The 17,097-nt window shown below is 44.5% G+C and overlaps 1 protein-coding gene across 1 annotated transcript in view; it reads right to left on the bottom strand.

The window, feature by feature from the left end:
• Nucleotides 1-17,097, bottom strand: part of LOC122789036 (protein phosphatase 1K, mitochondrial-like) — a 295,109-nt gene that overhangs the window by 103,255 nt on the left and 174,757 nt on the right. The window lies entirely within an intron of this gene.

The following is a 17,097-nucleotide window of genomic DNA, read 5'->3' as shown; positions in this document are numbered from 1 at the left end:
ATAGGCCCCTGTGCTTCCACATAAAAAAGTCATTTAATTGTCTAGTAAAACATTTTTAAGCTATCTCAATAAACTACAGACTAAAAACACAGACTCACAGTCAGAGGTCAAATATGTACAAGACAAGTACTCTTACACAATGTATAAATAAATCATTACTGTTTGTAAAAGGCTACTGTACAGTTGTGGAGTGGCTCTCCTGTCTTGATGTGCAATACCAGGAAAGGAGTCCTGACACCATTGTTGTTCTGAGGGTCAGTTATGGTCTTCATTCTTTCAACAGCCCTGAGATGGAGGAAAATGTTGATTTCCCATACCTATGTTGGCAACCTGGTTGATTAGCAGTAATGCAGCACTGACAGACAAGGTCTGAGCATTAACAATAAAAACAGCAAAACCACAATGCGCCAACAGGCAAAGCCCTGTACATTAAAGGCTACCATGGCATTCGGTCTGAAACAGCCATCATACTGGTGCCACAAAATATAAATCAAGCAAGCAAGCAAGACCTCAAAACATTATTTGGCCAGCAGGAAGGTTCTTTTTTATGTTGAACAATGACCTTTAGTCACAGGATCAATTCTGTTCTGACTTTTATTACCTTATAAATGCAGTTATAACTTTTGCCCCTTTAGATTTGGGTACATCCCTGTCATCATTTTCCATCATTCCAATCTGCATAAACTCTTAAGGCAACTTTTCACAACTGTTCTCTTCTCCAGGTATCGCTCTGGAGTAGGACCCAGAAACATTTCCTACACAGAGGGAGGCTTGAGGGTGACGGTAAATGGATATTTTCACAAAAACTGAAACAAAGATGTCACTTTATTTGTATTGTTAAATCGGATTGCCTAACGTAGTGGTTTCTGCCACTGGTTTGGGGTGGTGGTAGTTACAACACACCTTTGGGAGAAAGTCTACGTTTTCCTGAGGTCTGCCCTCCACCAGCTCATGATGAGCAGACACATTCAAGACATGCACCTAGACTTTTAAAGAACGGAGAACCAGATTGTGCAGATGCTTGATGTAGGTCAGTGTCACCTACAGTCTTAAAGTGAATAGGACAATAGTACCACTGTGCTCCAAACAAGGGTCTTTTCCACTTGGGAAGCACGGACGTATATGGTGGAAGACATTTTGGTAGTCTATCACCTATGAGACCCCCACTGAGAAGGCAGACAAAATAAGGGGATTCAGGACAGAAACAGGTCCCGATGTGCATAGCTGTCCACTAACCATGGGGCAGCCTAGGAAAGACCAGAGGGGTTACCTGAATCATTACGGTCCTATAGGCATGAAACCATAACCTTTTTAGCCACCTCTTGGCAAGTATGAGATTTCTGGCCCATCTGTCACAAATTCAGCATGAATTCAGAATGAAGGAACATTGTGTACAAGAGGCAGAACACATCCACTAGCAGTTCTCCTTTCCCTGCTGCTCTGCACACTAACAAAATTGTTCTTTTGGTGAAAAACAAATCAATCTCCAGATTGTCTAACATTTGTAGGTGTATACTACACTAAACAACCACAGGTACTTTTAAAAGCCCAGCCATGCATCCTAAATGTATAAAACAAGTTTTGGTGCCCTAGATGTTATTTCAAGGGGTATATATGCAAGTTACAGCATGGGTGGTCAAGCAATCACAGGCTGCTTCTGTCCACTGGAGACATAAGTGCCAGACCAAGGAAGAATTTATATTTTCCCATTCATTGATCATCACTGATTAAGGTTATACTTCAATAGGGTCAGGTATGACCTCTCCTTTACATGGATGGAAAGCCTGTTCCAGGGAAGGGGCATTTTATGAGAGATGTACCTGTCTCTCCAGCATGGTGCTATTTAGGTCACAGGCAAGGTTTAAGTCCCTGAATCAGGCAGTTCTGATGCCATTTGCTTTGCAGATATGGAAGAGGTCCACCAGCGTGGGATCCTTGTATGCCACAAACTGCCCCTCAACAGTATGTATGAGAGACAGTATAGGAACAGGCTTTGAGGTGATGCACATAAGACATGCTGTTAAAACCCTACATTATTTTTGTGAGGAACCCTTGTGGACGTTCCAGATGCTGCATATGCCTGGTCAGGTACAAACCCACGAAGGCACTGTACTCAATGGTGGGCCTGAGGAGAGTTGAATACAATGGAATGCTGATGTCCTCAGACCTAGATACCACACTTTTGTTTATAAGTTCCTTACTACTGTAGACACATGTTGGTCGAAAGCGAGGTTATCATCCACATATAGCTCAAATCCCTGACTACTGGGTCTACTCTCAGAAGTGCGTTATCAATGAGGTAGTTTCCTGGATTAGCTAACTTCCCAAACGTACTATTATGCATTTCCTGGAAATGGGTTTTAAGCTGCTGCTCTGGCACCAATTATTTGCTGAGTTACCCCTTTGTGGAGGATACTAGTGTGTTGGGTAGATTATACTGGCTGCAAACTTGGTAAGCCAGAGGACTATACATTGGCCTTGTCTTCTGAGAAGTAGATGCCAAAAAGGAGCAGACCCAGCAAAGAGCTCCACGGGACTCCACTGGAGTGACCAGGCTCTGTGTGGAGGTGGATTCCTCTAGCATAACTTCCTGGGTCCTATCAGTAAGCCAGCTGGCTATCCAGAGGGTAACTAAGGGGTTTACACCTAATTTAGTGAGCTTGCCTACAATTCCAGAGTGGGGTACTGTGTCAAATACCTGGGCCAGGTTAAGGTAGGCAGTATGCACCATTTTGCCTTCATCCATTGCTTTGACGATCCTCTCAGATAAGTCCACCAGGCTGAGTAGGCATGACCTGCCCTTGACGAAACAAAACCAAGTTGGATCCAGTGTCTGAAGGCTTCCTATATCTTCATTTATCAAATCTTTTGATCATTTCTTTCATGGCTTTACATGAGACTAGTAAGGTTTATAGGTTGATCAGTTTCTGGGTCTGTGGATGACCCACTGTTGGGATAACAACAGCAGTCCTCCATTCATTCGGCACAAAGTCAGTTTAGAGGCAATGGTTAAATAGTGATTCTAGTGGGCCCCAATAATTCATGCTTCATGTGATTAAGGAGGCATCCTAAAATATTATCAGGTCCCATTGATGCAGTGTTTTGGCCTTGTAGAGTGCTTTAAGGATATGTTCCCCTAGTAAATGGGAGAGTAATGGTTGGGGTATTTCTTCAATGGTGTCTACGAGTGAAAGTAAAGTAAAACTGGAGCTGAATTTATCAGCTAGTGGATTGCTATATCCTCTGACTTAGTACAAGTGGCTCAGTTTACAATTAGTTCAGTACATTCTTGTGAATTGCCTTTGAGGTTGCAGACACAGTTGAAGAATGTTGTGTGATTTAAGTAAAAATAGCTTTCCAGGCTAAAGACAAATTTCGCATTGGTTGACTTAGTCCCCTGAGCAGCTTTACTTAGTCTGATGAAGTTCTTACCTTGCTGGACATTGTACTTCCTATTTTTGGACATAAATTTGCTTCCCTCTGTTGCACAACCTCTTAATACTGAGATTCCACAAAGCTGTTTTTTTAAGTTTACCCGATGCTTACTTCATGTAGGCAAGGCTGCCTCTATGAAACTGTATACATGTTTCTGTGAATGGCTCTGCATAGGAAGAGGTGTTCTCTGGGTTTCTGGGTTCATAGGTAGGTACTAGGCTATCGGCTCAAGGGCCTACGTAAGCCTAGCCAGCAAGCTTCCATAGCTTACGCCACCCAAGAAAGTTAATTTCCTGTACCATTGTCCAGCAGAGACACAGAAGTGATCCCGGGGTGTATTTCCTATTTCCCATCCACTCATCAAGATTTTTCTTGAAGAGTGCTAACAGGTTCATAGGTTCATAGGTAGGTACTAGGCTATTGGCCCTAGGGCCTATATAAGCCTAGCCAAACGGTACCCTGGCTTTTGCCACCCAAGAAAATTATTTTCCTGTGCCCCTGTCAAGCAGAGCCACAGAACTGATCCCCGGGGTGAATTTCCTATCTCCCATCCAATCATCAAGATTTTTCTTGAAGAGTTCTAATGAGGAGCTTTGTTTGACATAGATGGGTAGCTTGTTCCAGAGTATAGGAAGTCTCTGAGACAGGAATCTATCCCTCCAGCGTGTCCTGTTTATTGTGGTGACAAGGTTTAGGTCCCTAGAGCGTGTAGCTCGGAGGGATTGGGATTTATTTAGGTGTAGCATGTCCAACAGCTCTGGGTTTGACATAGCTTTGTATGTTAGGCAGAGATCGCCTCTGAGTAGGCGATATGCTACGGAGTAAAGCTGGAGTTTTTTGAGACTGTCTGCTTAGGGCATCTGTTTGAGGCCGGTAATCCTCTTTGTGAAGTATTTCTGTGGCCTTTCCAGTTGTTGTAGATGTCTTGTGAGGTACATTCCAAAAGGGGTGTTGTACTCTATAATGGGTCTAATGAGTGATGAGTAGAGGGGAACAATGACCTCTTTTTTCCTGGATGAGAAACCTTCTGTGATGAGGTGTGCCACGTAGAAGGTCATTTCCTGACTACTGTGGTGATGTGATTATCAAAGGAGAGACTACTGTCCACCTGTGTCCCAAGGTCTCCTATCACACTTTCGGTGTTAAGTAGACTACCGCCTATGTGGTAGTTCATGGGTACAGAGTTTTTACCAAAAGGGATGACGATGCACTTTTTGGCATTGAGCTTGAGGCCATGGCTTTGACACCAGGCCCTTTTGGAGGATGTCCACATCGTTAAGAGATTTGATTACGGCTCCTAGTTTGCAGTCATCTGCGAACTTGGTTAGCCAAAGACCTTCTGTGTTAGCCTGTACTTCAGAGAAGTAGACACCAAACAGGAGAGGACCTAGGACTGAACCCTGTGGTACTCCACTTGTCACTGGTCTGAAGTTGGATTTAGAGTCTGCTACTTTCACAGTGTGGGTTTGGTCAGTGAGCCAGTTGGCAACCCATCTTGTGACATAGGGATTTATACCTAGTTTAGTGAGTTTGTGTATAATTCCAGAGTGGGGGATGGTGTCGAAAGCCTTGGCGAGATCTAGATAGGCTGTATGTACCACCTTACCCTCATCTACAGCTTTGGTGACCGCTACAAATAAGTCTATCAAGTTTAGGAGACATGATCTGCCTTTTAGAAACCCGAACTGGGTAGGGTCCAGAGTTTGGAGATTACCAATGTCATTGTTTATAAGTTCCACGATGATACGCTCCATAGCCTTGCAGACCAGGCTCGTCAGGCTAATGGGGTGGTAGTTCCCGGGATCAGTGGTGGCTCCCCCTTTGTGAAGTGGGATAACTGTTGCTGTTCGCCATTCAGTGGGCACAAAGCTTGAGGTGAGGCTATGATTGAACATGGTACTTCAGTGGGGTGCCAGCCTGGGATGTTGTCAGGTCCCATGGATGCTGTGTTTCTGGCTTTAGAGAGTGCAGCTTTTACCTGCATAGTTGTGATTACAGGGACTTTGCATTCTTCCTGTACAGATATGGGCCCTTTAGGGGGTGAGAGGGGGGTAAAGTTAGCAGTGAACCTATCTACCAGGATGCTGGCAATATCAGTTGGTTCTGTAATGTTCGTGCCTTTGTGCTGTAACTCAGAGCAGATCTGGGTGTTGCCATCTAGATTCCTGACATAGCTATAGAATACATTGTAGTTGTCCTTGGATTTAGTGGCAATTTTGTTTTCGTAGCTAGCTTTGGAGGATCTTATAAGGGATCTCAACTTCTTATTGAGGCTGACCAGGGAGCTCCTCCACTCATGGGATTTTACTCTCTTTTGCAACAGTTTCTTCCTTCTGTTGTACAGTTTGTTTATGGCAGGGGACCACTAGATTGTCTTCCTTTTTTTGGAGGATAGCATCTTGGTTCTGTTTGGGATAGCATGATCCATGCACTCGTGCAAGTGCTTATAGAGTGCATTTGTGTAGGATTCAGCAGTTGTAACTGTATTGTCCATCTGCATGGGTGTCATGAAGTTCACCACTTCTGTCTTAAGAGGCATGAAGTTGGCTTTGGAGAAATGTTTTACTGTGGTTTCCTTAATGGGGGTGGGGGCGGGATGTGGATATCAAGGGGGATAAGCTTATGGTAGGATCAGACCAACGAGGAGTTGACTTCAGGTGTGGAACACCGGTCACTCATGTTGGTAATGACTAGGTCTAGGATATTGTTGCCCCTGGTGGGGGTGTGGATAAGCTGATCAAATCATTGGAGTTTATGAATTCCAGAAAGCGTTGAGCTAAGGAGTTGGTACACGAGTAGTTTTCCCAGTTAATGGTGGGGTAGTTGAAGTCGCCCATTATTAGGGTGTTTGGTTGAACCCTAATATTTTCCAGTACATCAAGAAAAGAGGAGTGGGAATCCTGGGACATGGTGGGGGATCTGTAGCAAGCTACAATTTGGACTGCAGTTTTGCCCAGAGTTAGCTGCACTTGGATAACCTTGGATGCATTATACTGAGCAACTAGCCTGGAGGTGTGGATATCCTTAATGAATATGGACACGCCTCCGCCTTTGGTGTTTCGGTCCAGGTTACATGGCCGAAAAGTGTGGTATGAGTTATAGCCTGGTAGTGCAGGGCTGCTCTCTGGAGCCTTGAACTAGGTCTCAGTCACTGCACAGATATCGATGTTCTCCATTTTAAGGAGTGCCTCGAGTGAGTGCATTTTGAGATTTGGACTTCTAGCATTGAGTAACATTACCCTCAGTTTTTGCTTGTCCTTTCCTGTTATGGTGGTGAATTTGTTATTTGAAACCTGCCTAAAAAGACTCTATAGGGGCAGCAAAAGCCTTAGCCAATATCCGGAATCCCAGGGGCAGCAGGTGCAGGACATCTGCGGCAAAGCATCATGGTCTGTCGACCATGTCATCCTAAGCAGACAGATACTGGATCCCCTTAGAATGACACCAGAAGCTTAGCCAATTGTTTAAGTCAATCATTTTGTCCTTGGACTGCGGTATCATTCTGGGCGATGGCAGAATGCTACTCAGGGCTAGGGTCATACCTGCCTGGGCTACAAGATTGTAGAGCTCCTCCATGTCTCTTTTCGTGTAGTCCAGGGAGGTATGTCTCAGGTCATTCACACCAACATGGACAATGACAGAGTCATATTTGTACTTGCTGCAGAGTGACCTGTGTGCGTGGGTTATGTGGCGGATCCTGGCACCCAACAGGCAGCTGACAGTAACCTTCTCCTTGTTTAGCCTGGTGAGTGGGACATCAGTGTGCCTGACTATAGTCTCCTATGACTAGTATGTTGGGTATGTTGTTTTGCCTTACTGGCTGTGGTTGAGTGGTACACCGAGTCTGTGGGCTATGTGTCATTTGGGTTGTGGTGGGGGATGGAGGTTGCTTGCGTTTCTGCTTTGGAGGTCACTGTTGCTTAGACAGATTATTAGGGAGAGCCTCTGCGAATGTTTTTGTGTTACTATGTGTGGATTTTGGTGGTGTAGATTTAGTGAGACTATGTGATGAGTGTGGTGTGGTGCAAATGTTTACCTTCTCCTCATGACTGTCAAGTTCAGTCTTGGTTGGAGAGAGCTTTACCTCCAGTTTGGCTAGATAAGTGCATCTCTCACAGGTTGTAGTGTTGGGTGGTAGGAGGAGTGGGTTGTCTGTGTACATGAGGCAATTTCTACATTGCCCCAAGATGCCCAGATTCATCAGATAGACAGGAGAGAACACTGGGAGCTGACCCTTGGACATGCCTGAATAAAAAACTATTTTCCTCTAGATAAGTGAGGTAAGTAAGTACAAGAGCTGTTTTCCTCTAGGTAATGAGGAAAATTGAGTGCTATAGTAATTAGTAGCTTATTTATTGCTTACAATTTCTGAACAAGTGCTGAGCATGAATAAGCAAATTTAAGTGCTAAAACTAAGAATCTGTAGCTGCACTAGAGTTACAGAAAAGAAACAAGTGCACATGCAGGCTTTCAAATCAGAAAGTTGAGAGAGATGGAAGACTGCCCAAATGGCCAATAACTACAATTTCTGCGTTGGGGGGGTGCAATATTCCCAGGCTGACAAATACTGTACCTCCTTCAAATGACAAAAAAAAAGTCAATTATCTTTTGTTCGTATTGTGGCACTATCTTTGCAGAGGCACATAACAGCCTGGGGGACACATAGCTCCCTCACATCTCTCCCTTCATACAGGTCCTGGGAGGTACATCTCAGATCATCTACACCCACTTGGACTAAGAGTCATACTGGTACTTGTGGTTCAGTGACCCGAGAACTTGTGTGATCTGGCAGATCCTGGCCCCTGAGAGGGAGCAGACTAGAACCCCTCTCCCTGCTCAGCCTGGTGAGTGGGACTTCATATCACAATGGAGTCTCCTATACTCAAGATATCAGACTGTGAGATTGTCTGCTTTATGGTCAGTGATGTTGAAGCACAGTGAGGTGTGGCTTACTATGTCATGGTTGGTGCTGCTGCAATACTGTGCTCTTAAAGTTGCCTAGGATACTTCATGATTTCTGCATCTGGGAGACCTGAAGGTTTTGGTAGCTTACTTTTAACTGCCTCAGCATATGTGGGTCTGTGTTTGTCCTCTCTCTCAATTTAGAGCCTCCTAGACGAGTAGAGATCCATCTCACAACTTATGCACGTTTGCTCACTTCCCTTGGAATGTAAACCAATGATCAAAAATGCTCCTTATCTGTAGCCCAATGTGAGGAGCACTGCATTCATGCACACTGGGTACAACATTGTGCCCCAGACTGATTAGGTAGCATACATAAACTGGTTGGTTTCTGACTACAAGGAAAAGTCTCAGAAGTAGATGGTTCAAATCCATCTGGATCTGCAGCATTAACATGAGCTCAAAAAATGACAGACATGGTTCTCCTTCTCCAGAGGTAACAGTCCTTGCACAACATGAGATGCTAGGTTTCCAAGTCTGCCACCAAAGCATCTGTCACCTAGATGCAACAGGCACAGCTGCATGAAAGGAAAACTTACTAGACTGTCCATCTCCCTAGACCCAGTGCCAAGGGTATAACATAAGCAGAAGTTCTTTGGGTGCATGATGTCTCTGAAACCACTGACAGTTCAGAGACCATAACAATGCCTGCATCCCCAGATGTGCCAATGACACCATAAAAAAAGGTGCTTGGTATCGCATCAAAAAGTTTCTGAAGAGTCTCAGCCTGACATGGAAGCTAAGTTTATGAATGCCATGGCCTTTTCTAAGTGTCTATATATGACCTGCAGACTGGAAGACGACGTCCCTTACCTCAGCACAGGCTACTAAGAGTGCATCTATGGAAGCACCCACAGGAGGGCTGATTCCAGGCAATGTCTGATATGAGCTACCGAAGCCAGTCATGCAGGTATTTGAAAGTACAACTGTGTACGGATTTACCATAAGAGTAGCTGTTCAAGTAGATCACTATTGCGGTAGTACATACTAGTAGGAAGTCTGTTGCAGATGGTCTAATATCTGGTCCACCTTTCAGATCTGAGCACTCTTCCCTTCCAGTCTGGATACACATTTACTGTCATCTGCATGTGCCATTTTAGTCAGTTTTGATCAGGTAACCAGCTGGATATCTATCCTACCTAATCCTGGACATGCTCCAAAGAGTTATGATTAAGAATGAACAGACAGACACGGGCTTGACACACAAAAATTTTGTTCCATATGTCTATCTAGACTCAAGCAGGCCTGATACCTTGCGCAGGGAAGAGGAAGAAGGCATAATGACACAGGGATATGGTATCCCTCACCAACTGCAGGTTAAGCAAAGAAAAGATGGAATGCTGGGAGGTAAATCAATACAATAACTAATATGCAACAGTGTTCAACTATTATAGCAAGTTATTCTACAGCTGTACTGTTCATGATAGCAATAGTACCAAACTACTCCCAGAACTCATAAAGAGGAGGTGGTAGAAGAATTGGTTGGGCTGTGCTGCAAAAAGCCCTGATGCGTAGCAGTAATAAAGCCAGCCCTTGCCCTAGAAGAAATATATAGCTTTCTGTGTTTAGAAGAAGCCTGGACTCCTGGACGAAAGACCAGGCAGCTGCCTCTAGAATAGCCTGAGCAATCAGCCCCCCCCCCCACACTCCTACTGCTGTAGAGTCTCATAGTCCCTTCCAACTTTTCCTCCATGATAAAGACTAATAGATGGTGATACAAAGGGCCAGTCACTTCTCAGTCACTACTTTTGGCATACAAGAGAATTAGTTTTAAGACTGACCTTGCTATTGAAGTCTGAAAGAGTCTCTTAGCACATAAGGGCTGTGATTGTGAAATATGTCTACCTAGGGTGAAAATATGTAAAGCAATTTTTCAGATAGGTATTTGGGGGTGGGCACGGAGGCAGAAGGTTCAGAATATGAATACCCCATGATTTTTTCTTATGGACGGTTATCACCAAATCTTTCTGCAGCAGGCTGTATGACCTCCAGAATGTGCAAGACAGCCACATCTAAAATTCACTGGGTCAACTACAACTGTTGTGCAAGCCAAAGTGATACTTGACAGCTGTCACTTCCAAACAGGCAGCCCCAAATCTACAGTCATCATTGTAGAAAACAACCAGAGGAGTGACAACGTACAGTTTTGTACACTTACCATAAATGTAGATGTTCGAGTGTATTCACTGTTGCAGTCATTACATTTGGGTAATCTGCTTGCAGGTTGCCCTCAGTCAGCCTGATTAACAAAGTCGTGGGTCCTGCGTTGGTTGCTGTCCCTTTTTCCATGACATCAGGTCGTCAGGGGGTATAAAACATGCAGCCGATGCCATTACGTCAGTTTTTCTTGTCCCAGATGTCAGGTGCCCCCCAATGGGAAGCAATTAAACATAAAAGCAAAAATATATACCTCCAACAAAAAAGCAAATACACCAAAAAGGCCTTTAAACATAGTAAAGGAAAGTAGAGGTAGAGCCTAAAGAAGTTAGGGGGCTGGAGAGAGGATAACCTGGACTGCAACAGTGAATACACTCGAAAATCTACATTTATGGTAAGTGTACACAACTGTACTATGTTCTTTGTATTTCACTGTTGCAGTCATTACATTTGGGTAGATTCCCAAAGCTATGGTTGGGAGCAGGAGTTTAGATAGCATTAGGGCCAGCTACAAGGCCCTGCAAGACTGCAGTGGCAAAGCCAGCTCTGGATTTCAAGAAAATTGGTAAATGATAATGCTTGGTGAAAGTATGTACAGAACTCCAGGTAACAGCTTCTAGGATGTCCCTGGTAGGGACGCCTGTGAGAAAGGCTGTAGAGGTAGATGCAGCCCTGGTGGAGTGAGGTCTGATCCCCTGGGGGATAGGTTTTCCATGGTGCTTATAGCAGAAATGAATGCAATGGCTTATCCATTTAGAAATGGTTTGCTTTGAAATAGCCTCCCCCTCTGCCCCTGCAGCAAATTCTACCAACAGTTGTTCAGATTTCCTTTGAGGTTTAGTCCTGTCCAAGTAGAATCTAAGTTGTCTGTGCACATCTAAGGAATGCAGTATGCGTTCCCCTTTATTCTGTGGCTTGGGAAAGAAGTTTGGCAAATGAATGGACTGATTAAGAGCCACACTGGATACCACCTTGGGCATGAAGGATGAATTAGTTCTGAGTGACACCCTGTCCGCATGAAAGATGATGAAAGGCTCCACTGCCATAAGGGCCTGTAATTCAGATATCCTTCTAGCTGAAGTGATTGCTAAGAGGAAAGCTGTTTTCCAAGAAAGAAATTTTAAGTCTGCAGTAGCAGCTAGCTCGAAAGGAGGTAGAGGGTATTTCTCCAAGACAAAGTTTGGGGTTAGAGCTCTCCTGGGTGGTCTCAAATTTTTGGCCCCTCTGAGGAACTGCTTGAGCAGTGGATGAGAGAAGAGGGGAAGTTCTGTGTTATAATGAGCTGAAATGGCCTGGGCGTGGATTTTAATGGAGGAAAAAGACAGGCCCTTGTGAAGCATCTCAGTTAAGTATTGTAAAATCTGAGGTAAATTGAGTGCTGCTGTGCTCATCCCTTGAGATTGGTTCCAGGCACAGAATCTTTTCCATTTTTCAGCATAAGATTTTCTAGTACTAGGCCTCCTTGCCTCTAAGATGATATCCATCACAGGTTTTTTGAGGGATGGTAAAGGAGAGATTAAGTAATTAGCCAGGCTGCAAGGTTCAGTGTTGGAAGCAGAGGGTGCAGAATCTTATTCTCTTGCTGAGACAGCAGGGAAGGAGTCTGAGGCAGGTGCCATGGAGATAACCATGACACACTGCGCAGGAGGGCGTACCAGTGTTGGCACGGCCAGTCTCGAGCAATCAAAATCATCCTTTGTTTGTCCTGTTTGACTTTTAGTAGTACTTTGAAGAGCAGAGGCAGAGGGGGGAAGGCATAGACTGATAGGTTTTTCCAGCTGAAGGACAGAGCATCCACTTTCCAGGCTTGTTTTGTGGGGAGTCCTTGTACAAAATTTGTCCAATTGGTAGTTCTGGGGAGAAGCAAACAGGTCTATATCTGGGCTCCCCCATTTGCTTGTCAACATGTTGAAAATCCTTGGTTCCAGTTTCCACATGTGTGGGTCCATGAGGTTTCTGCTTAGTCTGTCTGCCAGTGTATTTAATTTTCCTGGCAGGAATTGAGCTTGTAGGTGCACTTGGTAGCTCAAGGCTGTGTTCCACAATGCCATGGCTAGTCTGCAGAAGGGGTAAGAATGTGTGCCCCCCTGCTTGTTTATGTACCACACAACAGTGGTGTTGTCCGTCTTTACCATTAGTTGTCCTGGAAGGATGTGGTCCTTGAAGGCTGTCAGAGCATTCTGCACAGCTAACATTTCTTTTTGATTGATATGCAGGTGCATTTGATTTGGGTTCCATTTGCCCTGAATGCACTTCCCTGCCAGGTGAGTCCCCCCATGCATAGTCTGACGCATATGTTGTTAGGGTTTGGGTGGCAGGGGGTGGTGTGAAAGGTAGTCCCTTGTTTTGGTGGCAGGCCTCTGCCCACCAAAGGAACTCTAGGCGTAGTCAAGGTATGATAGGAATCATTGGTTCAAGGTTTTGAGAATGTTGACACTATAGGCTTTTTAGATACCACTGTAGTTTCCTCATATGCAGTCTTGCATATGGAATTAGAAGAATGCAGGAGGCCATGAACCCCAAGGCTTGCAGTATTTGTCTTGCAGATAGCAGGGTTTTTGTGGCCACTTGTTGAAGTAAGTTGTCAAATGAATTTGCTTTTCTGGATTGAGGTAAGCCATCTGGGAAGTTGTATTCAAGCTTGCTCCCAAGAATATAAATTGTTGACAGGGTACCAGGTGTGACTTCTTTTCGTTTATGGTGTACCACAGACAAGTTAGAACCCTTTGTACAAAGGCCATATGATTCAAAAGTATGTCCTGGCTTTCTGCCTGAATTAGACAATTGTCCAGGTATGAGTATATTTGAATATTTCTTTGCCTGCAAAATGCAATAACTGGAGCTAGGCACTTTGTGAATACCCTGGGTGCAACAGATAAGCCAAAGGGCAGTGCAGAGAACTGATAGTGCATGTAGCCTGCTTTGAAGCATAGGTATCTTCTGCAAGATTCCCTGATTGGGATGTGCAGGTATGCTTCTTTTAAATCTAGTGTTGCCAACCAGGCATCTTTGCCTAGCATAGGAAGTAATTGGTGAAGAGTCAGCATCTTGAATTTTGGAATCTCCTAAAAGGTGTTTAAGAGTAGACAGGTCCAGGATAGGACGCCATAAATTGTCTATCCTGGGTACCAGGAAAAGTCTTGAGTAGAAACCTTGTCCCTTTTCCTCTTCTGATACCAGCTGAATAGCCCCCATGCTTAAGAGAGAAAGTACTTGTTTCTGGGCCTCTGCCCACTGATTTGGGGGTAGGTCCGGCCACCCACTTGGTGTTGGCAAAGTGTGGAAGTGAAATCTGTATCCCTGGGACACTATATTTAAAACCCATTTGTCCAGGGTAATGAGTTCCCAATTCTTTGCATGAAGAGCAACCTTTCCCCCCAAAGGGGCAGTCAGATGACAAGTGCTTGGAAATTTTAAAAGGAAGTCATTGAGACAGTTTACCATAGGGGGAGTCTTATTATTCCCAGACTTGGAAGTGGAGGCCCCCCACTGCTTAGTTCTGAGAGTCCCCTGGGACTGAAACCTGGGGTTTTTGCTGTGTCTGGGTTTGGCTTGAGAAAACCTGGAAGGGGCTGGAAAGGACCAATTCTTAGAGGGCCAGTGCCTACTAAATCTAGGGGGCTGAACTTGTAAAAAATATTTACCAGTTTGCATAGATTTAGCTTTATCTTCCATCATTTTAAGAACTTCCTTAGCCTTGTTGCCAAACAGGCGGTCCTGATTTAAAGGCGCATCCAACAACTTAGCTTTAACATGACCAGGCAAAGATTGCTCTTTAAGCCAAGCATGCCTTCTGAGCATAGACCCAGTAACAGCAGCCCTGCAAGGGGCCTCTAATGAATCAAAACCACATTGCAAAGTATGTTTTCCAACTTGTTCGGCAGAATGCATTAAATCCTATAATTCTTTATTTTTCAGACAGTCAGGAATCAACATCATTTTCTGTTTAAGCAGTCCAATAACGTTGCTGATATTTTAACATATGAAACTGGCAGTTTAAAGCCCTAATGGCCAAGGTTGCAGAAGTGTAAACCTTCTTACCCCATCTATCCAGTGCCCTGGAGTCTCTATCAGAAGGGGTAGGATTTTTAGCAGTAGAAGCCTTACTGCCCTTGGGCCCCTGTGAAATAGTCTCTGGATCTGCAACAGGATTTTTGAAAAGGAACTTGTGAGACTCCGGGACCCTGTAGTATCGGTCAGGTTTTCTGGGAGCAGGAGGCAGGGAATCATGGGCCAAACTAGATTCCGAGAAAGCATCAAACATGTCTAGTACAAAAAGGCCTATGCTGAGGTAGGAGAAGGAAATCCCTAAGCCTCTTTTTTGAATCAGAATAATCCTGGCTTTCCCAGTGGAAATGCTCCCCTAGAGAATGTAAGGTTTCCCCAAAAGAAAAATCCTCAGGAGGAGAAGCAGAATGAATAGAGTCCTCTGCATCAGAATCCTCATAAGTAGGTAAGGAGAAATCCAGGTCATCAGAAGAGTCAGAAAAAACAGAATCCTGATCAGAAGATTCATAATCAACCTCAGTCCTAGGCCTCGTAGAAGGGGATGGTTGGCTACCCCTGACTAGAGTTATTAGATCTTCAGTCATTCTTATCATTTGTTTTTTAGGCATAGAGGCCTGAGCATGTGGCCTAGGCGTTGGTTTTGTAGACATGGATCGAGATTTAGGCCTAAGTAATGAAGGAGGCGTCGATTTAATATGCAAGTCCGTAGGCCTGAATACACCCTCAGAAGCCGGTGCCTGCACAGTGGCTCTGGACCCATCCAAGGTAGAGACAGCCACGGGTTCCATAGTTGAAGCATCTCGCGGCATACCAGACTCCAAATGGGTCTCAGTAGAGGCCTGCGAATCAGAAGTAGTGGGTATCAGGGACTGTGAAAGCACCTGAGTACCGCCGAACTGGCGACTGGCTTAGGAGAAGCGTTGTCGGCAGTTTTGGACCTCGGCGGCCAGTCTCTGTCTTTATCTTTGCGTTTTTTCGGAATCCCGGTAGTCGGATAGCTAACCGACATTTCTGGGTAATTAAACTGAGAACCGAAATATTTAGAGGCAAAAATATACAGACTACTGATAGTGTGTTGATTAAATAAAGCAGAAAACCGACAGCAGGGTACGTCATGGTCAGGGCCTAGGCAAGGAATACAGTACGAATGAAAATCTTTATGAGGTATTTGCTTTCCACAAGTACTGCAATTATTAACTTTTACTGACTTCGGTAAGGAACAAGAAAAAGTTTCCCCAACAGGGTACTTAGCTTTAGTTGAAGACTTCGGTACTGAAACTCAAAAACGAAAATTTCAGGAGTCGGCCAACTGGCACTTGCGAACTGCTTCTGCTTCAGGCACCGCCCGGCAAGAAAGACTGATGTAATGGTGTCGGCTGCATGTTTTATACCCCTAACGACCTGACGTCGTGGAAGAAGGGACAGCAACTGATGCAGGAGCCAAGACTTTAAGCAGGCCGACTGACGGCAACCTGCAAGCAGATTACCCAAATGTAATGACTGCAACAGTGAAACACGAAGAACATCCTGGGTGAATTTTCTAGCAACAGAGGGGACGATACTGTGTGAGACTTAAAATGGATTACCTAGGACTACTCATGTATTGTTTAAAGCTGACATGCAATTATTCAACCCCAAATCATCTAAAATATCAGGGAGGATGACAAGGACAATGTGAAGATCACAGAACACAATTTTTTTCTGTACCTACAAACTAATTAATTTAGTAGTGCCCATTTGTTAACCAGTTAAGTCTACTGAATACACAATATGCAAGAACTGCAGTTCAAAACCTTAAACCTCTGCACCAACAACATGAGTTCCTTGCACCCTCCCCCCCCCCGAGCTACACACACATTCAATGGTGTTTCAGAAGACTTCAAGCAATGCCCCTAATAATGAGTCTCCAACTTCCAAACTGTCCGACATCCAGGTCCAGAACCTATGCAAAGATGACCAGATTGAGCTTTAACTGGGGCATGCAAGACCATGTTGGTCTGGGATGGGTAGTCCCCAGTCCCAAGAAACCTCAGTCTGTAGATGAATCTTCCAAAGATTAGGCTGGCCACCAGGCAGTTCATAAGTACTATGTTAGCTGCGCTTGCAGGTTATTTTAAGGCTAGCCAATTTCCCTTTTAAACATAAGAAGTAACCCTGTACCTTGTGATTGTGAGGTAGACATACTAACCACTATACCACCCCCTAACCAATCACTCAGAGATAACATGACAAGAATCTTAGAATGTATTTCCAGGGAAGACAATGGTGTGCCCCTTCTCCCTTCAAGGTCCTGAAATGATGCACCTAATGATGATGGTCTGACCACCAAGCCTCATCGATCAAAGTCGCGCTTACTTTTCTTTTTTTATTTAGAGTGGGGGAATGGACAAAAACTCACCCTGAAGGTTCAGGCTGTAAACTAGCCTCCAACAGCCTGTCCTTCTACTAATGCTAAAACACTTGCGGCTGTCAGGAAGTATCCCCTAACTGCCTCCACATAAAGTTTTGACTGCCCTCCATTTCTGTGAAATCGGC

This window comes from Protopterus annectens, chromosome 14.part0 (genome assembly GCF_019279795.1).
Source record: "Protopterus annectens isolate FY-2018-M chromosome 14.part0, PAN1.0, whole genome shotgun sequence".
Lineage (NCBI taxonomy): Eukaryota > Metazoa > Chordata > Ceratodontiformes > Protopteridae > Protopterus > Protopterus annectens.
This window is presented reverse-complemented; position numbering and strand designations above follow the sequence as displayed.